We start from the raw sequence: 26049 nt of genomic DNA, 5'->3' as shown, positions 1-26049 counted from the left end.
TGTCCCCAAGGTCTAGAGGGATTTCAGTGCCTCCACGGAGAATGTCTCACACCCAGTGCAAGGTTATACTCTTGATATAGGGTCTGGAGAGAGTAAGAACCTTAAAGAGCTATCACAGCTGAGTGGAGCATTGTGTGGAGGTGGCTGAGAGGAGACACATTCAATCCTGACATTCTCTGGAGCTGAAGTGCCCTGGGTTATGACCTGCTCTTCACAGAGTGGGAGATGTGACTGGTTTGCTAAAATTGTGACTCAAGTCAGTGTGTTTACTCAGAAAGCAGGAAATTTGGGTTGAATTTGCCTGTTTCCTCTGATCTGGTGCTTTCTAGGGCCCTGGGAAGTGCCTCAGGCTTGTTCCAAGATGGAGAAATAGGAAAGCAGATGGGCATGCAGGCAGGCAAAGCAGGACTCAGTCTCTCTCCTGGTGAAGTTATTTTACAAAGGAGAATTCAGGATTCATTGGACCAGAGATACTAAGACAATTTAACACTTCTGAGTCTTGCAAGACCACAGTGAAGGTAACCTTGAACTATGGTGTCTCACAGAGATGGCTGAGCATATACTCTATTGAACAAGAGTGGAACTCAGGTGCCTTAAACCACTGGAGGGACATTGGCATTGAACTTGCCAGTGCCAAAATGTGACTGGCACGTGGTGTTCCCTGAACACCGTGCTCTGCCATAGCTGCCTGCCAGCAGAGCCAGCCTGGCAGGAGAGGCATCCCCCAGGGCTAACCTCATTTTCTCTTCCTCATGGTTCTGGTCCTAAAACTGAAAGTGACATTTCTCTGCCTTTTGGACTTTTAAGTTCTTGAGGTTATTCATTCTGTTCTTTTTGCTTCAAAATAACCCAATAAATACATTACTGAATAGGCCTTTTATCTGACTATGGACAGGAATCTGATCAGATCACAAAATGCAAACACTGTTTGCATCCTTTAGTGCTCTTCCTGAGGGGAAGGGACTGATGTACACAAACACCAGACTATTAAGCAATCTTTTTTCCAGAACATAACTCACAAGGGGGAGTCATATGTCTACTCTTTGGTTCTTATACAGTGAGTTGACTGATACTCTGAGCTTTAGTACCTTATGCAAAGCACTGCTGAACAATATTTGCAACCCACAAAATTGGGAGGGTGGAGGAAGCAATGAAGTTAGCCAAAGTAACAGTTGTAAATTCACAAGGCAAATCTTCACTGAAAAAAAAAAATAAATAAGATATCTTTCACTAGTTCTCTTGGAAAAACAACTCTTTGAGGAAAGAATTTCAGAATAGTCTAGTGTTTGGGTTTGAGCCAAACTGTGATTGATTTCAGCAATTTTTATACTTGAGTACAAGAAAACTAATCCAAATAAAATAAGAAAGGACCTTTCACAGCACCAAAACTCTCAACCATTTCTATCTCTTGTTTTCACTAGGGAGGCAGATTAGGCTGCAATGAGGATGCCCTGGTTCATTCACCAACAAGAAATTCCCTACCACTTTCCATAGGGACACGGGGCCTTGAAGTCAATAATTTCTATGTGTAATAGACCAACCTCATCTAGGAAGTTCTAGTATAAATTTATACCATATGAGAATTTTGCTCAAGATATGATTCAAGCAGCTAAGAATGAACAAAGTAACCTACAAAACAGCTATTGATTTCCCAAAGGGGTGCTTGCAATAGGAAATCAGTTGTCAGTGTGCAGAATTAGGGCTTTAATTGCTCCTAAACCAAAACAAGGTGGAACTATATTTTTAGCCTTTCACAGTGCTTTTCAGTATTGGAGAAATTCTGGGATGAGTGCCTATAAATTGATGCAGCACATCTTTTTGACCTGGGCTACCGAGGGATTGACTATGCCTCAACAAGGAGCATTTAAGGACAGGATGCTTTTTTGCTTTTTACTTCCTTTTTTTTTTTTTTTTTTTCTGATTAAGTGTTTTGCCAAGGCTGAACCTGAAAAGAGCAAAATTCTACCCACTCTCCAAAAAGAGCAGCTCAGGATTATATATATATTTTTTTTTTATGTTTCACAGTTTTAAAAAAAAGGAATATGCTTTCATTTGCCTAACACTTTTATTAGGGTTTTTATGGACATCTGGAGGTAAGAGATTCTCCTATGTTCCACCTCATGTCTCCATCCCTCCTTTATTTCATTTAAAATAAGAAAGGCTAAAAGGAGGAAATACCAAAAGCTGGAGATTTTTTTTAGTTTACTATTTTGATCCTTCTGTCTCTCCAAAATAAAATTTTATAAATTTAAAGAAAAAACAACAAGAAAAATAATTATTATTATTATCGAACTTGTTTCCCCTAAATTACAATGAGTAGTTTTGACTCTGTTTTTCCTGCCAGGCTCATACTATTGCAGCTAAAGAATGCATGTTGGTTTTGAGCAGGCCCTTCTGCAGATGAAATATAATTTTAATAAATAGAAGAATCTATTGGCAAGGGAAAACAATCTTGGTGGTTTTAACCTGCCAAAAAAAACCCCAATCTATTTTCAGCCTTTGACCTTTCAGATCAGAAAATTCTGAGAAACAGTCAAAACTAGTTTGTTTTCAGCTTTCTCCATCATTTATACCCAATCTCTTCTCCACCCACAGGTTCACCCACTCCATTGCTAATTAAAACAGAACTCAATATCTTTGTCTCTTATCCTTGTCACTGTGCAGTCAATAGGTTCCCTGTTCTCTTGAAGCTGGAACAATTCTTTGTATCTGCAGAGATGGGCATAAGGAATTATTATACAGTGTTGAATTGCTAAAGCAGGGAAGGACAACACACTGTCTGAGCTCAGGTAGAATGAGAAGAGGGAGATTAATGAATCTGAGGGGGCTTGAAGTCCTCTCCTCATGTGCTACCAGCATGGGGCATGTGCGTGTTCTTGCTGCCATGGCCCCTAGAAATTCTGATTTTTCTACAGATATGAAATCCAGGTTGTGATCAATAAGTGTCTCTGGACTAAGTTCATATGAAAAGAAGGTGGGGAAGGTTAGTGGAGGGGAGCTGCACAAGTTCTTTGAAACTGGAGAAGACAAAATCACTTTTTTTAGTGGTTAATTTAAGGTCCTATCTCTATGTCCTTGGAGCCCTGCATTGGTTGAAGTCACCCTTCCCTGCAGGGTTTTGTCCTCTGAACTCTTCATGAAGTTTCAGGGGCATAGCAGGGATAAAAGGCTAAGAACAAAACCAGAGAACCAACATTTTTTTCAAATTCTTGGTTTGATCTCAAAGAGAAGAATATCCACAGTCCAATCCAACTAGCAGATCAGTGCTCCTCCCCCTGTCCTGAAGTCTTTTCTGGGACATTTAGGCCAGGTTCCCACTGTGCTGAGATTCAGAAGTAGCTTTACAAAGCTCAAAAGCCTCCCAGGAGGAAGTTCCTTTCTCTTTTGCTCTTACGGAAGTCCTGTGGTGCCCCTCTGATTGCTTTCCAGCAGACCCAGTTTCCAAAGCCTCCCCTCCAAACACAAAGGGGCATTTCTTTCACCTGTCCTCTTGTGTTTGGAGAAGAGAAGCCACTTGTAGAGCATGTTTGGTAATAGGATATGTCTCTGCTGCTTTGCAGCATGCGTCCTATAAATGGCTTTGCTATGGCATTTAATCAATTGTTTCAGTTGTTTATTACCTTGTATATCACAATGCCATGGAGATAGTTGCTTCAGTTAACTTTATTGGATCTGAAGTAAATACACAGGATCCACTTAAAAGTCCTCTTGAAAGGATATGCTTTGAATGCACTGAACCAAAGCAGGCAATGAAACTCGCTGCCCAACAGCAGAACAAATCTGTGTACAAAATTAAACAGCCGGCTCTGTGCTTTCAGTAATCTGTATCACTGTCTTTGAGTGTGTGGTGAGTTCTAAGAGCATGCCTCAGCACAGAAAAAGTCTTTGCCTTTGCTGTTCCTTTTTAGATAACTCCCATAAAGGCAATACTGGGGACCCTGGCTTCACCTGCCACGGTGACTGCAAGGAGTAAACAAAACTGGATGTCCCACAGCTCTTGGAAAATGATCAGAGCAGTTTCAGCAGCAAGGACCAAAGAGCTCCAGCTTCAGCAGCCTCACAGAAAGCAGAGAGTAGAGAAATCTGGAAGACCATATATTTCCTTAACTCCACTGTTTTATCCTCAGCTTGGTTTTGTCATATTTGACAGATGGCTTATGGACAACTAACGATGAAGCAGAGATGTCACTACACATCTCCACAGAGAAAGGGATTGGAAAAGGCAAAAGGCACAGGGCATTCCACGATGTAAAACTTGCTAAGAGCTCAGTCTGCCTCCTGAATAGTCTTCACTGGTTGCTTACTGTGATAGGATGAACACAGCCACTCGAAGAGGCTTTTTTTCCCAGAAAAAAACAAATTAAGTAGAGGCCACAGTTCCTGACAAGTCTGGCTCCAGCTTTAACCAAAACCTGATTTCTTGCAGGCAAATGCAAAAAATCAAGGTTGGCAGCCCTTCACATAGCGATGTGGCATCAGGGGCCAGGCACACAGGAGTCAAGCAGTGCATTAAGTTGTCCCCAGGAGTTGTTCCCAGCAATTTTTTTGTCCATATCTCTTAGGCAGAATCTCCCAGCAGTTCTCTGGCTTAGTGTTGATGGACAGCATGCCCCAACCTCTGTGCTACACACATTTTGGATAACAGCTACATGGTGTGGACAGTCACAGAAAGTGGGGGTACCCAGGTAAAGGGGTGCCTTCGTGCCTTCATGGCAGGGTTACAGAGTCCTGGCATCTCTAGGGTGGCTCATGACCTGGTACACTGACAGCTCAGTTCTCTGAGTAAAAACCACTCTAAAATCCACCAACTGGGATGTACCTCCTGTTTCAAGCAGTCAGACCCAAGCACCATCCACAGTGATCACTGGGGTTCCCACTAACCCCAAGGAACACTCCACAGTGCCAAACACCATCCTGGTGATTTCAGGTTCGCAGCAGTGGCTATGTAGGTGAAGTGAAAGCCCGGAGAAATTTTGTGAATTAATCTGTTCCAGGCAGTGAGCAGTAGACGTGGGCTGCTCTCCCCTGCTGCTTGCAGAGCCTCTGAGGGCAGCACAGCAGGCAGAGTCGTTCTGCAGCCTCTCCCCAGCAGCTCTGCAGAGAGCTGCTGTCATACTCAGTGGAGCATCTAATGCTTCCCAGCCAGCCAGAGAGGCATCGGAGACAGAAATTCGGAGATGCCTCAAACTCCAGGGAACACTAGTCAGCAAGCTGCTGTCCAACAAGCGGCAGTAATCCGAAATAAATCACACAAGCCCAGATTTTTGCAACAGAGGCTTATTACTCAAAAGAAAGGACATATCCAGGCAATGAGGCATGGTGCTGCTAAATGGTTGGCTCAACATGGGTGTGAGTAAATACAGTAAAACTCTATTCCTGCTTCCCCCCAGAGTGAAGACTCAGCCAAGTTCTTTAGAGGTGAAAGCTCAGGCCCTGTGAGCAGAGGCAGGGCCATTGATTTCCTTTTCACTATTTAAGCTGGAGAAGATGGTCCCTGCCTGATCCACTTTTGCATCACTTGGGTCACAGTTTAACTGGCAGCTAAAAACTTTCCCGACTCAAAGTCCTGTGAGATCTTATTTGTTTTTCTGGAATAAAAGCTTCTCCTCCCATATTGCTTCCATTCAAAGCTCAGGTCATGGAAGCTACAGCCCTGCAAGGATGCAGGACTAGGGTTATCCAGCAGAGTACTGTATATCCTTCAGGGCCCTGTTGCAAAGAAGCCTACGTGAAGCAAGGTATTCTGATGGGGTTTTAGCACTCACCATCCCCAGGTCAAACAGTTGCATAATTCCATTCTTTCACATCCCACTCCCATGAGAATGTCAGGTTTCTTACTCCTTTCGATAAAAGTGAGGGTCTGATGAGAAGAGCACATTCCTGTCTCTCCCCAGTTTGCCTCCTTGAGAAGCATTTGTCACGTTGATTGTTCTGGCCATCCATCTCTGGCATGTCATTAATCAGTCAGAACAGCACGCTCTCACAAACTGCGGGGCACAAGGGCAGTAAGAAAAGCTGGATTTTAATTTTTCATGTTTATCATGTTCATAGTTCTCCACAGCAGCACAATGATTTCTTTCTGTTCATAAAAGACAATTGGGAAAATTATTTGGTTTCAGTTTAACAAGGTAATGATCCAATTTAGTGGAGATCAAAGCAAGCAGTGTGGCAAATGCAGAATGGTGAAATTAAGTTACTTTATTAATGCACAATGCACTTCCACCAGAATGATTGACTGTCCATTAGGTTTACTGAGCTGCAATTAGCAATTATCAGCAATATCCTCCTCTGTGTAGGCAAGCAAAGGTCTGGATCATATTCCTACTTCCAGACAGTGGATATTTCCACCTTGTAAAATGATAATCAGTGTAGGAGTGCAACGTAGTGGCCAATTATAGAAAGAGTCTCTTTACCCATGTCTTATTTTTCTGATTGATGCATCATAATACAATGAAAATTATGCATGTACTAGTGATCTCACTGTTATGCTGATGGATAATTTGATGACTGGCAGTGGTCTAAAATTCACAGAAAATCAGAAATAAATACATTTCTCTCATCCATTTTGGTGCTTTGTCTATCAGCCAATAACCCCCCTCATAATCCATTACTGGCAAAATCAGTGGTAGCCATTCTGTAAACAAAGTGATGGGCAGAGGAGGTGGAGTCGTTTGCAAGCTTTAACTGGTATCTGACAGCATGAGGAGGATTTAGATTCACATTAGTCCCTTATCTGAGTACATTTCTTGTTATCTTCTGAGACAAATCTATGATCATTAAATTCTCTGATGACAATTATGTCACTTTATTCATTATTTCTCCTCCTTTGATCTTTATAAATGTAGGAGAATAAGATCTTTATTTATGTAATATTCATCTGTTCCTGTTCCTTATTCCTCAGGCTGATAAACCTACAGTCATCTGAAACATGCAAAAGTATTTTTGTTTCGACAGAGGCTCCATGGATTTTATCCTGCATAGTGGCTTGTATATGTATGCATATGCCTATTCATTTCTGTGCCTGTTCTCCCTTAATGACTTTTGATCTTGCTGTCTAAATTAAAGCAAATTTGACAGCCAGGAAAATTCTTAAATAAATCGAGTTCTTACAGGTCTTTTGAAACCAGGTTGTCAGAGAGAGTAAAGAGAAGCTATTAGCAGAGAAAAGCTGCCGTTTCAACTCCTACCAGACATCAAACAATCTACAAGAAACAACAATGTAAGAAAAAGTTTAATTTGGCATTTACATCTTGTCAGACTTCAGAGAACCTACAAGGCACATGTCCATAACAACCCAGGTTCCCTGCATTGCTTCACTTTGGTTTTGTAGCTCTTATAATTTACCTTTGGATAAAAAGAGCTTGCCAAGTAGAGAGTCTTATAATTTGTAACTTGGATTTCCATGCTTGATGGACATATTGTTTAGTATTTAGTGAGCTGCATATAACATCAGGAGTGCTATTTACATTTAGTCAAACAGTTTGGAAGTTGCTAAATTGCCCATGTGTCTCAAAAACGTGCATGGCTTCTCCCCCCCCCCAAATATCCATCTTAGTGACTCTGTTATCAGCACAATTACTGGTTTTATCTGCACTGAGGAGCCGTCAGAAGCAGAGTCCTGGTGCACAATCTATTTACTCTGCCAAGATAAAATGGCTGATGTCCCTATGCATGGGGACTGGATATTTCCTCTGGGTAGTGCAATTTGGGAACTATTGGAGTTGCTGCCTTATGTCAGAGCTTCTCCTCTGCTGTGCTTCATTGCCTTCTTGCCAGAGTCACTGGGGAAAATCTCTGCACTACGTGCTTTGAGAACTCTGTCTGTCCTGAGCAGCACGACATAATTTATATGTAGGACAGTGATGACAGCAGTGAAACTAAAATAAATAACTATTCAGGGAGTGGGATTGCAGTCAGGCTGTAGAAGTACATAACACAAAAAATGGAAAATATTCTAGAATTTCCATTTACAAAGACATGTACACCATATCCTGACAGCACATCAGTAAATATTCTTGATGAATAGTAGGGGTTCATGGGATGTTTGAGTGGTGGAGGAATTCCTCCTCCAGAAAGAAGTTCTGACAGTTTAAGTAACTTTGCTCTCTCAGAGCAGGCGACCTGCAAGATGTGAGGGCATGATGAAGAACTCTGTTTTACAATTAACAGAGTCTCAGTCCTAAAAGATAGATTATGAACTTAACATCATAATAGACAATGAGAGAAAGAAAAGCCTCAGGAGACTCTTGTTTCCTCTTATAGTTCCTATCACATAAGTGAGATAAGCAAGACTCAATTTTCCCCTGGGAATACCCTAAGACAGATGACATTCTTGGCACTGAGGCCATGACTCAGTGTCTCTCCTGAGGGGCTCCTCCTCCCACAGTAGGTAGAACCACAGGTCTTTTATAGCAACACACAATTTACTCTCTGACATCAGGGTTAGAGTGGCAGGTGGTAGTTTAAGCATGTCCCAGCAGAACAGGACATTGCTCTTGACATGGTAATAAAGAATATTTTAGTTGGCTCTCAATTCACTTCTCACTTTGTTCTTCATTCAAGGACAGTTAAAAGGGATTCACTCATCTCACTAAGATTTCTCTAACATGCCATGCATAGTGAGAAAACTAAAAAATTGACCATGCTTTTGTGAATCATATTCTATCAAATCCATTATCATCTTTTGAAAAGACAACAGTCCTCCTCCTCCTCTCTGGAGAGATGACATTTCAGCTCCAGGTGAGGCAATTACAGAGCTGATTGCAGGGGATGGAAACTGCTGTATAAACTCTGTGATTAAGAACTTGATTTGTATTTATTTATATTTGATATGTGTTTTATTTATTTTTTCCATAACTAAATGGAATTGACATGCCATTGGGAGCATGTGAACAAACCCTCTTTTATTGTTCTCTTGGGTTAAGAGTAAATATTAGAACCTCTCATTTTTCGATAGGGAATTGGAGTATGATTTTTAGTGCTGCCTCATGTGAAAATCACTGCATTCGTTCTCAGGCACAAAAGGATTTTGAATCCAGGCAATATATGTGTTTAAAGGAACACACAGGAAGCTTTCCAGCACTTCTGAAGTCATTGGTATTTTTCCATTCACAGTGTTGTACCACTGTTACACCACTGTTACATCCATCTATTACTCATTCCTTGTATACTACTTGCCATCCCTTTTTTAGCTAAGCTTCTTCCTCATAAACTGCAAAGATCTCAAGGCTGAGTTAAAATGTCTCTTCTTTACTGTCAACATTTTTTTAATCTAAAAAAAAAAAAGGTAACCCTGAATTAATGTTTACCTGGTCGTGGTCATTGGTCCATTAGAACTACCCCATTTGGACAGGTATCTGGATTTTGGTTTGGGTTCTCATGCCTTGAATCTGAGTATTTTTAAGTTTCCTCACCCTGGACACCACAGGAACACTGTACATTTGCTTCTACATAGTCTCCTGGGGGACAGGCATCCAAGGTGGTCATCTCTTTCCTCTGCCCTTGTTGCATTTCTATGTGTATCTTAAATGCCTGATCAGTCAGGTTAGAAACACAAGTAACTCCATACATTTCACCATTAAAAAAAAAAAAAAAATATTAATTGAAATGTATACTATGTGTGTTGGTTTGCCAAGTCTTCATATTTTGTGGGGAAAACGGAGCTGTTGAGCCCTGTGAGGCTGGAGCACAGTGGAAGCTACAGTGCCATGGGCAGAACAGCCAGGGAACTGCTCTGGATTAGGAGACTGCAGGAGGCACAGAGCATCACAGTGATTCCATATAAAGATCCTCATCCTAATCCAGACTGGCCCAGAAGACAGCACATATGCTGTGCAGAGTATGTGTTGCTCACATAGATAAATAGACTGGTATGATTAGAATAATGATGAGAGCAGTGATTGTCAGGATGGCCATCAGCTACTTCCATGGCTGTAGCTGTGAGTGATTGAGTGAATTAACTGGCATTCCTTTTGGCTATTGGGGTTTCAGATCTCTGCACTTAAAGTATGATTGTTTGGTTCTTTGTTTATCCACTTACATCTGATGTGAGCTGTGTGCTCACTACAGCACCAGGGCTGATGCAGCACAAACATCTGACCTAAAAGTAATACACTGTTTTTACCAGCAGGGGTAGAGCTGGAAGTGTGCCAAACTACCCTATAATTAACAGTGCTAATTAGTGGGTTTCAGGCAGACCCTGACTGACCATTTTTTCTGCAGGTACAACAAGGCTGCCTTAGCTCTTCATCTAGGACTGAGAGAGGTACAAAATTCACTTAGAAGATGATGATGGTAAGGACATTTTATAGAGACCAGGTACATAACAGAGGATATTGCTTCCATTTTTCATGATCACAGATAGCTCAACACTGTTAGCTCCAAAGAGCTGTCCTGTTTTGGAGGCATCTCTTCTTGCTGTCACTGCTCCTTCTCCTTTGGTGTGTGCACTGCACTCAGTGCTTTGGGATGTTTTGTCAATGCTTTCATCTCCACCAATTCAAACTGTTTCTGTTTTTGTCCCTCATCCCTTTTCTTGACTTTTACAGATCTTTTGCAATATTTCTGTCATTTCTAAAGTTTGGTTGGCTTCCAAGGCAACACCATCTGCCTGTTTAACTAATATGCTTCTCATGCCTTCTTCCTGATCACTAAAGGTGATGTTAAATAAGAACAATCTTAAGACAGATTCCTCTGCTATATTTTTTAGCTACATCTGACAATTTGATGCCTCAAAAATCTATCGTTACCCATTGTTTACCATCAGTCAGCCAATTTTCTGGCCAGATATGGTGCTCATATCCAGTTCTGTTGAAATTATTTTCTTCAGGCCAATTTATACTCAGTACAGAAGAAAATTAATCCTGTGGTAAGATAGGTGTGATGAATTGTTCTCTGCTCATGCTTATCCCCTCCACTGAAAATGGAACAAGCTCTATATCCCACCTTGACTCCATAAAAATTTGTTAGATTAATATAAATGTCTATTTCTCTCCTACTTGTCTAAGATACTCCATGGCCATTTTCTTTCTGATTTACTTGGAGAATTCAGTAGTGCAAATTGATATTACCAATATCAGGTACTCTCAATTGAATGAATTTTTACCATGTTTTATATTAGCATTTGTAAATGGTTGATAGAGGGTTAATGAACAGTAATAAGTATTAAAAGCATATATGAGGTTTGTTCCAAACTTGTTACATCACCAGCAGACATTACTGAAGTTTGAAAGCAATTTATTGACCTAGATAACAATCTGTGTGTTTAATTGAAACATTTATTATTCACTTAGTAATCTTCTATGAACCGTTAAGAAAATAAATGGAATATGAAGTGTGACTGCAAGTTTCTCAATAAGGTTTACACTAACAGGACCAAAAAACCCAGCTCTAATCTCTGCCTCAGGTTCTACATAAAGTCCATTGAAACAGCACCAATTTATTGTTGTCTGTACTCTCAGCAGAGCACGTGAACCCAGCACGTGAGTGGTTTTCATGCCCAGCTAGGCAGGAAAGTGATGTTATCTTAGCAAGCCCTGGGGCTGGGAGGCTCTGATGAAGACCCTGTGCTCACCATGCTGTGGAATAGAAACAAAAGGGGGAAAAAAAACCAAACAGAAATTCCCAAACAGAAATGCTTCCTACTTTATTTTTCTGTCTGGCCTATTTGAACTAGAACTGTCCTAAAGGTCACATCTAAGGAAAGAAGACTCAAATACTTTCTTGGTGAAAGTGTGATTTCAAGCACCCTTTGTCCTCTTCATGTCAGCTGGTAGAAAGCACACTAAGCCCTTCACTCCAACAAAAGATAAAAGAAAGAATATTCACAATACACTTTGGTTTGAACATACTGTGGTCACTCTTTTGCCACCCTTCTCCTTCCGAGCATCTTTTTCTCTGAAGAGTTTTCTTTTCAGAGCTCTCCATGGCATTTGTCATTATACTTTTTATATTTACTGTGCTTTTGCAAAGTGCCACACATAAAGGAAGGAATTTGTCAGTGTAAGTTTTTCATCTTAGAAAAACCCACACCAGAAGAGCAACAACAACAAAAAAAAAAAAATGGAAAAACCCTACAAAACCAACAAGTGGGATCGCGTAGTAGTGATTCTGTTTTTTGTAACATTAAGTCTTCTCAAAATCGAGGGAACAACTGTGGGCTGAAGATTAAAGGAGCATATACTTCAGAAAAAAAAAATTGACTTCTTTAGTTTCTGACTTTCATGCATTCACAAAACAAACTTCTTAGTTCTATGACTGGCATAAACTGACTGCTATTGTTGGGTGAATACCCAAAAGCTGAGACCTAAAAATGTCTATGGAGCTTGAAATGATCTCCCACTGTAAACTATTCAAGACCTCCTAATAGCCAGTGAAGAAACTATTCATGTTTATTGCATGGGCTGTCTTATAGACAGAGGACTCCAGCATTCAGTGCTGCTGTTTAAGTATTTTTCATCCATATGTAGAAATGTTAATGAGAAATGGCTTGTTGAAAATCATCTGAGCTTGATTAGCTGCCAGCTCTTGACATCGTGGCCAGGAGCTTCACAGCAGCATTATCCAGCCCTTCCTTGAGAGCAGGGCATGTCCCCTGCTGCTTGCTCAAGTCAGTGGAGTTTGTAGCAGCAAGGAGACACCTTTTGAATCATCCTCCGGTAATGATGAGGGAATGAAACACTGCTGGCATGATGCTGAAGTAGAGGAATTCATTCCTGCTGGAAAGATGGCTTCTCAGCCAGCAGAGCCAGTCAGCTGTTGAGGGGGATAATCATGTAATCTAACTCCTTCACAGAGGCTTCAAGCTTCATTTTAACATTGCTTCTCACCCAGTTAATAGTTAGAAAGCTTCAGTTAATTTCCATCTTAAATCTATCCGTGATCAATTTATGCTTCTTTGCTCCTGTGCCAGTGGCACCATTAGCTAGCAGAGTTCTGTTCCTCAGTTCATTTATAAAGGAAAATCAGTTTTCCTCTTTGAAATGCTTCTTGCAGACAAATTTCCCAGTCCTCAAGTTATCTGACCTGTGCATCTCTAACTTGAATGAATCTTCACTGAACATGAGTGAGCAGAGGAATACCTGGCAATCCAGCACTCACACAGTAATACTGATCCTTCTTTATCTCTACAGGATATGCATGTTTTGCTATCTCCAAAGATTAGGTTTGACTTTTTATAGCTATATAACACCAGTGGCTTAGAGTCCATTTGCAGTTTGATTAATGTATCAGGGTGGTTTTTTTTTCCTCTACTGAACTCTCCAGCCCCAGCAGGAATTGTTGTTATATACTCTTAAATATGCATAACATTTTTAAAATGTCAATATAATGTAACAAATAGAATGACTTTGCATTTTACATTGCATTTATTTTAATTTCCATTACTCCAGTGCCCAAAGTAATCTATTTATTAATCCGTAATATGCTGAGCATCTTCCGAAATGAAGATGGTTTCTCAACTTTGTGCTATTAGCAAATTAAATTCCCACACTGAAACTTTTTTGTATGCAGATATTAATGAAAATATTAAATAAAATTAGCCCTAAGGATGATCTTCAATTTTGCTGAGGGTATAAAATTATTCAGGGAGTAAAAACTAAAACTGATCATAGAGTTCTGCGGGAGGAAGAAACTGGCAGATTAAATTCAATGTTGATAAATGCAAAGTAATGCACATGGGGAAAACAACACTAAATACACATATGCAATGATAAGCTCTAAATTAGCCATTATCATTCTGCAAAGAGATCATAGAGTGGCTGCAGATTGCTCAACAAAAACATCTGTTCATTGCCCTGCGGCAGGCTGGAAAGGTAAACAGAATGTGAGGTATGAAAGCAACCAAGAGCAACAGGGAAAGCAGAACTGTGCCACTGAATGAGCCCAAAATTTGCCCACACTTAAATACTGCATTCACTGCATCACAATGAAATAGCCAAAAACTAGTGAAGATACGGAGAAGGACAACAAAGACAATCAAAGACATGAGATAGGTTCTGTACTGGGAGAGATTAAATAGACTACAAGTTTTCAACTCTGAAAAGAGCTGACTGGATGAAGAAGTGATAGAGTTATATAAAAGAGTGGCTGGCAGGAAAAGGTGAATAAGGAATGATTAGTCTCCTCCTGTGAGAGGAACTTGGGAGCATCAAATGAAATCATGAGGCAGAACTTGTGTAGCAGACAAGGACAGAGGAGATGCTCCCTGCTACCTTACAGGAATTAGCAATATGCATGCACACATAAAACAGTACCATGACAGCATTTCCCAGTTCTCTTTAGATAAATAGAACTCATTAGATGGGCGAGTGCTGTGTTTTGCAAGTATAACTTCCTGGGACTAATGCCCGTGTTATCCTACAAAGGTAGGTAATGTTTTGCTTTTTCTTATTAAAGGGGGATTATATCATATAGAACTTGATTTTAAATGGAATGTGTTCTTTCATACTCCCTCTATCCTTTATACTTGGGATACTTCCAGCAAACTCCCAGTGAGTTGCTGCCAATCTGGTCTGTGACTTTGGTGCAGAACCCATGAAATTAGTGGGACACAAATTAGTATTAGCAGAAGATCTCCTGATCATCAGGAGATCAGTTGTCACTTTCAATGACACTTTCTGCCATCCTGATTCTTTTAATTGTCCTATACAGAACAAAAAAAAATAAAGTCTGGTAAGGTCAGCCCAAAAGGAGAATTAGTCTTAATTTTGGAAATCGTTTTTTTTCCCAGTTGTCAGAAGCAGCTGATCCTTCCAGAATACCTCAGGGATGTCTTAGGTCAGACTAAGACAATGTTTACACTGACAAAGTGTGTGGGCAATGAGGATCAGAACATCTTCTATGGGTCTGACTCTATAGCTGGAGAAATCCAAAGATTTTCTAAACATGTACTGCATCAAAAATAATAAAGTCTGCCCAGCTGTGAAGAGGCCTTCTTCCCAGAGAGGCCCAACAGGCACATTTCTCAGTTTGTCTGTCAAATGGAGAAAGGTGTCTGTTCCCCAGACTTTCAGAGAAGGAAGATCATAGGAATCCCAAGTTGCCTAAATACTGCTTTGTTTGAGCAGAGGCCAAAAGAAAAAAAGCACTCACAGTTAATTCCCAACCCACTTTTCTGAAAAAAGAGTTAAGAAAGTTTTGCTAAAACTCCCTTAGTTTGTTGGAAATTCTGGCATGGTAGCTGTGTAGCTTACTTAAAAGGTCAATGAGAATCTCATGAATAAAACCTAACTCTATAATGAAAACACAGTATTTAAAATTTCCCTGGATCTCCTTCCTCAAAACTGATTAAGAACAGACCTGCTGCTATCCTGTAAAATGCTTGTAAATGACTCATTCGTTCATCAGCAAAGCCCCAAAAGTTCAGATGCAATTGCTTAAGAAAGAACATTTTCAAAACTACGGCATATCGGTTGGAAGATGCTGATAACTTCCAATCCGCAGGAGGGCCCTGCTAAAAAAAGAGCTGAGATAACTTCTCTTTTAAGGTTTCCCCAGCTGACTGATTCAAAAAGTCACAACAGAAAATTCAAAGGTCACATTTTCTCAAGTGTCGCTGAGAACTTACTGTCTGAGAAATTAGATGAGATTAAGATGCAAAACACTAAAACACTGTGAAATCAAATTTAATCTTCCAATATTCTGCTGCTTTATAAAAAAAAAAAACCAACAAAACAAACTAAACAAGGTGTGGGGAATTGCATTTTAGGAAAAACCTTACTGGAAATATGTCACTGCCAGTGGAGTTAATATACTTTTACTAGATTTTGCTATTTTGCTTCTGGAACCAGTATAATTTATATCAGCTAAAAGCACTTTTTAAGATGAATTGAAAGCAAAAGGATTTACCGGAGTTTATACTCTCATGAATTTCTTTTAGATATCTCTGAAGGACAAAATTGAAGGTTAGTTTTGCTGCCTCTATAAGCCAATCAGAAAACTTGAAAATGATAAATTTTCTCCAGATGATAACTAAGAAAAGATTGAGGATTGTCATCCACATTTAGCAAAATCTTTTGCTATTACAAGGTAATTTGTTCAGCTGCTCTTGGGCATCGCAGCTGAGAATGGGACTAGAGGTTTATTACAACAAATAGTTGATTTGAGGGGCAAAGTAGAAGCTCCTAAGGGAAAACCCTTTGAGACAGCATGTGTGAGAAGCTGTACAGGTCTCTCTTCTTGGCTTATTCTCCCTGTCCGTGCCATTCTTAGGGCTAATCAGAGGGGTTTGTTTTCCCTTTCTCAGGTATTGACAGTGGACTATACACCCAGCACCAGGCACATTTGGGGAAAGGCAGGAAAAGGGGCACAAGCAGGAGGGTGCAGGAAGCAGGAATTTCAGGCAGCAAAGAAAAAAGCAAATCTGTACAAATGGTTGGAAAATCATTGCTGACCATTCCCATAGCTCTAGGAGGCTCAAACATCATCAGTACTTGAATAGCACCAGTAACTGATGCTCCTAAGCATCACATAGGTCTGTCTTGAGGACAATGACCTGAAGCCAAAGGCTTTCTGAAGCCTTGTCTAGATTTCAGTTGCCACGGAGCAAGTCTTGGAAATTTGCCCCTATAGTACAGGACTGGACACTTTCCTGCTCAAGCTTGCATCTAGGAAAAAGTCACAGCATCAGGACATCCCCTGGGAACCACACATGTAAGGTACAACACTGCCTGCTGGAGTACTTTTGGATTCCCCACTAGCAAGAGAGATAAATCTGTAAAGCTTTTCTGAGCTTTAATTTTTTCATTTAGTATTTTCAGATGCTAACAAATCCTGCAGTGATTTGGTCCTCCTTGCAATATGAGGTGATTAAGATCTTTTCTATCACAGAGTGCTCAGTTTTTCCTTCATGCCACAGTCTTTATTCCCTATGTGGTAATGTGGTAGCAAGTTATAGTACCACTCAACTTGTCAGGAATATTTTTTTTTTTTCCTTTTGAAAGCATCCCTATCTTCTAAACACGTATTCTAATCCTCCTGGAGCAATCTCTGTTTCAATTATTAAAAGTAACCTCTTAGACACATTCAATTAAAAATGAAATTATTTGAAATGCTAGATTGCTGGTTGGAGCAGACTTCAGTCTTGCTGTGGTTTTTCATTCCTTGAGCAGTGACAATGGAATCCAGATTTCAGCAGGTATGGTGCAGAGCCACCCCACCACTCTGTGTCTGTGAATCCTCATAGAAATATTTATCGATCTAGCTACAAACTCACACGTGTATATGCTACTGCTGGAATAAGTTTCTTTGAACATGATGATTTTTTTTTATAATTTCCATCAGTTTAATGGAATTCACCTTCCTTTTCTAGCAATGGACTAACTTCTTGAGATGCCTAGATAAAAACTTCTTCCTTATCCTGATGAAACCTCCAAGCACAGAAATATGTACATTCTGAGGGCAAATACAGACAGCTGGTCAATTCATTAGGTAATTAGGCTACTAATGAATTGGACACACTTCTTCCTCATCTAATAATAATAATGATAACTTCCCACACAACATTTCTCTATTTTTTTTTTATTTTCACTCTACCATGTTCAAGCTCATTTGTGTCATTTCTCCTTGTTTCACTTGGTTCTCTTCAAAGCTGGGTGCCTCTCCCTAAAGAGCAGTCTGGCATCCTCAAGGGTGACAGTCCAAGAAATGGAAACCTGGCTCCTGTTTCTTATTCCCAGTCTTGATGCAAAGCCCTTGCCTTCTTGCACTGCTTGACTGTGCAATCTGGACACAGGACCTTGATGTTCAGTAGGACCCAAGCGTCCCAAACAAAGCTGGAGCAGTTCCCTTCCCACTCCCGATACATCTCATATTCTCTAAATCCATCTGCACTCTTTGCACTGTCTTAGCAACGTTGGATCAAAATTTGTAATAATTTCACTTGGCAAACACAAAAACATAACTTGCTGAATTTTGCTGTTTTTCAAGCAGATCATTCAGAAGTTTAACTTCCAAGCAATGCTTCAGGTTGAAGAACAATGTAATGGCTTTGAAAAGGAGAGTTATCAGCACCTGGAAATGACAGGGTTTATTTTGCATACCAGCCCCATGATTTGGTCCCAGTGTCATTATTTATTAAAATATATATAAACAATAAAAAAAGCACAAATTAGCTCAAAAAGATTTTTTTTTTGAATTTTGACTTTTTCATCCAGCAAAGCACAAAAATTAAACATCTGCTAGGTAGGCTCGTAAGATGAGTGTTCTCAAATTCAGTGTTGCCAGCCTTGGGGTTTTATGGTAATTCCTACCCAGTTTACTAAATACCATAAAACTTCACTTTCTTGAAGCATGCAGTCAGTTAAGAATCTCATCTTTTTCCTTCGAAAGTCTTTCTCAAGCTCTCGCAGTCTCTGTGGAAAGACTGAAAGCATGGCCTAAGTACATGCCATTGATTTAGTAACTAAAGGCAAACTAAAAGATCCCAAATGAATTATACTTCCAGCAGCAGCTTTGAAAAGGGAGGTTGGACCCGAGGGCCCCTAGAGATCTTTTCCAACTCAATATTTGATTTGATTCTCCAAAATTCTCACTTCAGAGGATAGTTCGAGGGTATTTTGGTATCAGTCTCAGGATTTGAAGAGCTCACTGTTGATATTGCAGCTCCCACAGATTTCAGTGAGAGCTGTGGATGCTCAGACCAAACTTTGTCAAATCTCCATCTGCAAAGCATCATTTCTCTCCCTCCCAGGGCCTCTCTGGTCACTGGGATCTGTCTGCATCCAGCTCTGGGTTCCCCAGCACAGGAAGGACATGGACCTGTTGGAGCAAGTCCAGAGGAGGTTGGCAAGATAGTTAGAAGGGTTGAGCATCTCTCCTATGAGGAAAGGCTGAGAGAATTGGGATTGTTTGGACTGGAAAAGACAAGGCTACAGGGTGACCTAATTGTGGCCTTCAGCACCTGAAGAGAGCCTGCAAGAAAGATGGAGAGAGACTTTTAAAAGGAGCATGTAGTGACTGGAAGAGGGAGAATGCTTCAGACAACGGAGAGCAGGTTTACAATAGATATTAGGAAGAAACTCTACCGTGAAAGTGGTGAGGCACTGGAACAAGGTGCCAGAGAAGCTGTGGCTGCCGCATCCCTGGAAGTACAGGCTGGATGAAGCTGTGAGCAACCTGGTCTAGTGAAAGGTGCCCCTGTTCATGGGAGGGTGGTTGGAGTGAGATGATTTTTAAGGTCCCTTCCAACCCAAACCATTCTGTGATTCTGTGATAACACCCACTTCATGCAAGATTTGAGAAGAGCATAATTACAAGAACTAGCAGGGAGTCCCAATGAGGTGACAGAAAGATTTTCTTGTTCAGGGAGGACATCCTGATGTATTTTTTTCTCTTTTCTTTATATTTTTTTTTTAAATTTAATATAGGACATCCTGAAATCCTCTTAAGCACTAAGAAGACTGAAACCCAACAATGTGAAGCTTTTGTAAATGTCTGGTGAACCCGGGAGTGGGAGCAGTGGTTAGACTCTTTTGTCTTCATCAAGGCTGAGCTTGGGCTGTGAGCAAACCATTGACACTAGTAAAGCAAAGCTTAAAATAAGAAAAGAAATGCACCTTCAAAAATGCCCACAACCTAGGTCACCAAATGAAATCAGATTTAAAGAGAAATCAAAGAGAAAATAGGCAAAGGTTTAAAGAACAAGCTAAAATGGATTCATCAGGCAAGAGGTTAAAACTAAATAAATACAACTGTTTGCAAGTTGTCCAAAAGCACAAGTCCTAGCATGTATCCTTGCCATGGTCACTGACTGGGTGAAAACCTTTGAATCTGTACTTTTATACGTTTGCCTGAAATAAAATAGATGTGAGTGCCACTGTTGTGACTGCATGGCTGACACCAGCTTCTGGTGTGGGCAACTGGGGGTTCAGTCCCTCATACAGCCCCCTCTGCCACACCCTGAGAGCCCCTAGCTTTTTAACTTCTCTCCACTGCACTGTTCTAGATGGCACTTGGTTTGGATTTAGCAACAAAGAAGAGAAAGCCTTGCAAAAGTGGTCTGTGACTCCTGACAGCCCAATTCTGCACATAAGGACTCTCAGGCAGCTCTCAGCTTGTGGACCTCTAAGAGCCCACCTCCACAACAGGTACTTAAAGGGAGGGCACATAAAGAACAGTGCTTTCCACCATATGCTTAATCTGCAGGTTAGTTGATTCACTACTATTGTATTTAATTGTTCTCAATGAAATCTGTCTAATTGCTTTTCTTTTTACCCATCTGAGTAATAATAAGAATATTAATAATAAATATGCCAAGACTTTTAATAGAGAAGAAAATTAAAAAAGTCATTTCCCGTGCAAGCAGGTGACAGAAAGTGACTACAAAGATGAGAAATACTTCTTTTCTATATGAAACAGAAGAGGAATAATAGGAGCTGGCACAGGTAGGCTGACAAAACTACTGCCTTGTGTAAGTTACTGGTAAACGTGGGTGCTGGGAGGTGAACTAATGACCAGCTGCCTCATTTCCCCAGTATACACTGGAAAAAGGATTTGGAAAGTTGTATGCTGACAGTATACACATGTCAATATAGCCACATGAATATTCATGAGTGAAAACCGTTCTACTTCTTAATAGCAGCTTATAGCCAAATGCCAACATTCTTATCCAGAAAAATCTCTCATTTAGCTGGGTGGGAGATCTGCCCAAACTCAGGCGTTCAGGAACTGATTTTAAATGCATGCCACGCAAAACAGTTTCCTGTTCTCCTTCACCCCCAGCACTAGATTAGCACCTAGAAATACCAAAATTCAATAGTGGCAACTGTATTTTTAGTACTTTAGGGAGCTGCAAATAATCTCTTCCAGAACAATCAAGGCTCTTCCTCTAGAAAAATTCTCTGCTGTACCAGACAGCTTCTCCAATGGCTTGGTGCCTTGTAGCCATACAACATGCTGGAATGCCATGCCCAGGGCAGAGCCTCGAGGTGCTGGTGGATGGGACAGTTGCAGAATATTGGAGTTTGCACATTCCTTGAGTCCCAGCTCGCTGGTTTGCAGAGTACTTAGTGATAGTAGTATGGAAAAGGCTATAGGAAATGCAGGATTTTGCAGTGGTTCCGAGGCAGCATTTCCAAAGCGAGCAGCCCTGCTCAGCTCACTGCTCTCCTTTGTCAGGCAGGGAGAAAGCCAGCCCTTCTTAATCACCCCGAAGTCAATGAGGGGCACTGCCACCCTGTCACTTGATGATTAATTACTGCATCTGCAGGCAGGGCTGCCAGCAAACCAGTGGGCATCATCCATGACGCACATGCAGCCATGTATTTAAAAGGAAATCTGTACAGCCACGGCAGAAGCATGGACTCGGGAGGGGAAGGGGGGGCCTTGCCCCAGCAAATCGACATCTGCCATCCAGCAGCTGCAAGACCAACAAAGCTCCTTCAGAAGGAAACAAGAGAAAGCCCTCAAGCCACTGGAGGAAACTGTGCTATTATTCATCTTCTTCCCAGTGCAAGTATTCAATCTCTTCCCACCCAAATGTTCCCAACATAATTATTTCCATGGGTACATCTAAAGCCACTGGTGCTGGAAATTCATGAAAGAGACACACTGGGAATCTTAGCATTTCACTGGACTTAAGAGGTCAGGCTTTGGGAGGACCTTTAAATACCACAACAGCTGGGAATTCTGATTTTATGCAGTTTTGCTGTATTTACCCTAATTTTAGGTACCAACAGAACTGGGGGGGGGTGATTACTTGTGAAGATATGGTATATATGTATCCTCACAAACACACACAGCCCTATTTAAAAGATGGTGCCCAGGAGATTCACAGGAATGAGCAGGTTAGGATTTCTCTTTTCTGAGCTATTGCAGAAGCGCTTATGCCTAAAAAAGAAAAGAAAGTAAAAAAAAGAAAAAAGAAAAAAAAAGAAGAAGAAGATTTGGAATTAAATAAAAGAGATTTTAAAGTGTTACTTTCTTATGACTATATCCTCTCCCAGCCTGGTACACACTGGAGGGTGACACTTCAGTTCCATCCACACCCTTGGGCCTGTCCCCTGGCTTAGAGTACACGTGGCACAAGTGGGTGGTGTTCAGTTTTCACTGCTCCTTTGTCCCAAAGCTGGAGGCATCTTTTTGTTTTAATGGCACATTGTGACAAGACAAAGCTAATGCCCTGAGCGGGATTCTATTCACACAGTAGTACTGGATTAGGGATTTGATTTTCCTTTTTAACAAATCAGTACAACAGATGGTTTTGGGAAAAGAAAATGCACACACTACTGGGATGTAGCAGAGCTTCCCAGATCCTTGCTACATAGGGAACAGCACTAAAAGGCAGCTCTATGAAAGCCAAGAACTTATGAATACTGCCTCCAATTTTTTATTTCCCCTCTCAGAGCAGAGACCCCATGTGTCCCCAGCTGCTATAAGGTCTCCCTGGAGTCTTCTCTTCTTCAGTTTGGACATTTAGTGAAGGAAATTTGAAATGGCACTGTCACCACCCAATCAGAATAGTCACAAGCAGTGTGAAAGGGAACTAAGGGAAACTCTCCATATCTCTGGTGTTCGACAAGAGACAATCTGTTGGAAAGATCCCCTTCCTTTCTCCATGAAGCCACAGTTTTATTTCCCACTCAGACAAAAAATTTGAAAGAATCTGCCAACTGTCCCAGGATACAATAGCATAACATACTAACAATAGTTTCACTTCTTGGCTTTTGACATCCACTCACTATTATGGACTATTTAATAACTGAAGGGAAAAGGAGATGCTGCAATTTTCTCTACAACAGCTGCATCTTCTCTTTGTCCTGATCAGCCTTATACTGGCTTCTTACAGCTAAGTAGCATCAGGAGGGCATTATCAGCAGCAGTGCCCTTATCAAACAAAGCCACAAACCCACCCAAAAGTCACTGCATAGATTGTTTCTTTTCACCAAGCAAAATATATTTCACTGCAGTTCTTTTTTATTACAGTTTTGAAGCCTTTGTGTGCTGCATGCTTGACACTTAGTCAAGTGTCCTTTGCGCTGACTGCTGCTGTAAGTTACTTCTTTGGAACAAAATTTGTCTCTTTCAGAGAAATAATTGGAAGAAGGAGACAGAGGGTGACCTTAACACTGCAGATTCCCCTGAATTTTGTGCAACAGGATGGGGGATGTGTCTCCAAGGTTTCAGACAGGGAGCAAGGTCCCCCTCTTCATTCATGGCATTACCTAAGGGACAACAGAGAGTTACCTTTTATCTGTGAAATTTTGCAAGGTGAAATAAAGAGATCTATTTTCCCCAGAACAGTGAGCCCGGAGTGCTGCAGCAGCCCCGGGTGGTACTGCTCCCTCCTGCCTGGACCACCACGCACTTCCCTCCAAGCAAGAGGCATGACATAACTCTGAGTCAGTTCTAGCTCTCTCCCTGCTGTCAGTGAGCAGCTGCCAACTTCTTCCTGCAGCACAGCCCTTCTCCCGAGGCACCTGCTTTGCTGCAGTAGTGGATGTGTAGGTGGGGACTCCGCTCCTTACCCACTCCATACCTTGCTTTCTCCTTGCCTATCCAGCTTGGAGGCACAGGAAACAGCAGTTATGCAGACAAACATCCTTTCCCATGAACAAGAGAAACAATGAATCTCACAGTTAATCCCGCAAAGGGAGAGGGATGCTTTATGCTCCTGTATTTCATTGCCAGACCAGTCAGGAGGATGTTTTACACCCTGAGTCTTTGTGCAGATGGAAGGAATTCATTTCAACACTCAGTCTTTGTCTCTCACTCCTGACTTTTCCTGTTTCTATTACTTTTCTGCTGCAGGTGAAGCTTTGTTCCAGACAAGACGCCTATGGCAGTGGACTCAGCCAAGAGGGCACTGGCTGTGAGTGTGTAGCACAGACAATGAGAGAATTGGTGAGGGGAGACCTGCAGAAAATCACAGCAACAAGGAAAAGAGACCTCCAGAAATACAATCCAAATATTTCAGCTCTGTTTCAGCAGCTGTCTCAGAAGACTCTGTTAAAGCAAGAATTTTTGTGCTGCAACTTGTTACCTGAAAAATAAATTGGGAACAAGAAGAGGAAACTGAGTTCTCAGACCGGTTTATCTGTATGAGAGGCTGACTTTTTTATGGACACAGAATTTCAGATTAACAAGTAGATAGATGCTTCTGACATGTTTTAAGAGAGGCTCCAGGGACAGAGGTTTTGAGGGCAGTGTGTGTGTTTAAGTGCAGCTCCATCAGCTTGGATACAGAGAGATTCATTTCAAATGAGGCAAATGGGGAAGAAATGAGAGGCCATTTCTGCACTTGCCTTGGCCATGGCTGTCCTTGTTATCTGTAGTTCTGAGCTGGATTCAAAGTGCTTATTCAAACCAGTATAATCACTATGAAGAATGGCCATTTCCAGCTTTATTGATTAATTTAATCCAGTAGGTATGCTTGAGGAAATAACCACAAGAGGTCTTAATGTAAAAGGCATAAGTACGTGTGTAAATGTTTTGCTGGTTTGTGCTGAGAAACATGGACTTTTTGGGACTGTGTCTTTACCAACAAGTATGGGAATTCTTTGAGCTTTATCTTTTTTTTTCTGTATGTCTGTCTGCACTTCCTATAACTTTTTACCTGGCCAAAAATAAACCAGAGTTTAATTTCAGACTGGAAGAGACTAAGCTTGTTGTGGGATCTTGTGACTAGACATTTCAGGCTGAGTTTCCCAAGCAGTTCTCCTTCCCCTTCATTTTTGAGTATTAAAGAGAAAACTGAGAATAATTTTCACTGTGGGAAAATGCAAGTACTGGTTGCACTGCAGCATAAAATATAGACTTGCATGAGAAGGTCAATTTTTTTCCTGTCAGCCACGTTCTAGCGAGAAGCAGAGAAGTACACACCAGATATGACAAGACCCTACCACTCCTTCTCATCCTCTAGCTGTAAATAGCCTCCAATTATTACTATCTCAGACATTCAGCCCAGTTCTCTAATGAAAATATTTTGTTTTAGCAAATTCAGAATGTCCTCAAAAGTCTGTTTATTATGAAAACCTTCAGGAGCAAATAAAGAATTTGGCAAAGGACTTTATGGGATCAGAACTGCTGTAGGCAGTTCCCATGCCAAAGAGGGTGAGGGATAGCAAAGCAAACATCAGTCTTACAGGCACTGTTAATGCCTCTGCTCCGTGAGCACTGGAGTCACTGGTGAGGGGTAAAGCAGCTGAAGCTCCTGGTCCTTCTGCCCCCGGGAGCTGCAGCATCTTCAAGGAGATGGAGACAGGGTGGCTTCACACAGAAAGGCATCTGCTAATCGGAGAGGGGAAGGCAGCTTGGAGGACGTGATAATCACAGCCCATCACTAATGCAGATAACAACCTTTCTCACTCATCTCCCTGGCAGTGTATCTTTTTCTGCCTCATTGGAGGCTGGGGCGGAGAATCAGGATTGTTATTCATTTACCCAACCTGGGCTCTTTTTCCAAACAGAATTCCAGATGGCCAACGATTTTGATTCAGGTGAACAGCTCATTTAGCAGGATTGGGCTGACAATTCAGCGATTTCAAGAGCAAACATCAGCTTGAAAGCAAAAAAACATAGGGACAAAGCCATAAAATATTGAAACAGTGATGGATGTGCACCTGAAAAAGGCTTGTGAATTTTAAGGATCTGCAGACCTACCTAGAGGAAATCTTTCCTCCCCATACAACTGCATGTATATATGAATTAAAAAAGAACTGAGACAGCTTTCTAGAATATCTTAAGACAATTAAATGTTTTTTTCGTAGTACATCCATCCTGCAAAATGTCAAATACAGTTTGCAGAGAAAATCAAGCAGAAGCCAAAGAGGAAAAGAAGGTCTGAAGGTGAAGAAGCAAGTACCACTGAGGAGTGACAGAATGTCAGAGAGCAGGGCTCCTTGTGCCCCTGACTGCTTATTTATTTTTGTAGCTGATAACTGTGTATTGCAGCAGAGACTTATTTATATATATATATATATTATTTAAAAGACTAGATTTACAGACAAATAAATGACCCTGAAGTTGTTTATTGGAAACTTCTCTCCCCCTCAAGCTGGATATTTCATTACTTGTACTGAGCCCTTGGTGGAGCAGAGAAAGGCATACAAGGAA

The 26049-nt window shown here is 41.0% G+C and overlaps 1 long non-coding RNA gene across 1 annotated transcript in view; it reads left to right on the top strand.

Moving 5' to 3' along the window:
- The window catches only part of LOC135422638 (uncharacterized), a 58340-nt gene extending 33743 nt beyond the window's left edge, over positions 1-24597 (top strand). Inside the window, exon 3 of the long non-coding RNA XR_010434534.1 lies at positions 23746-24597. This is a non-coding gene — a long non-coding RNA (uncharacterized LOC135422638). The remainder of the gene's footprint in view (positions 1-23745) is intronic.
- Positions 24598-26049: the final 1452 nt, after the last annotated feature.

This window comes from Pseudopipra pipra, chromosome 15, assembly GCF_036250125.1.
Source record: "Pseudopipra pipra isolate bDixPip1 chromosome 15, bDixPip1.hap1, whole genome shotgun sequence".
NCBI lineage: Eukaryota > Metazoa > Chordata > Aves > Passeriformes > Pipridae > Pseudopipra > Pseudopipra pipra.
Note: the sequence above shows the minus strand (reverse complement) of the source record. Positions and strands in the feature narration are given on the sequence as shown.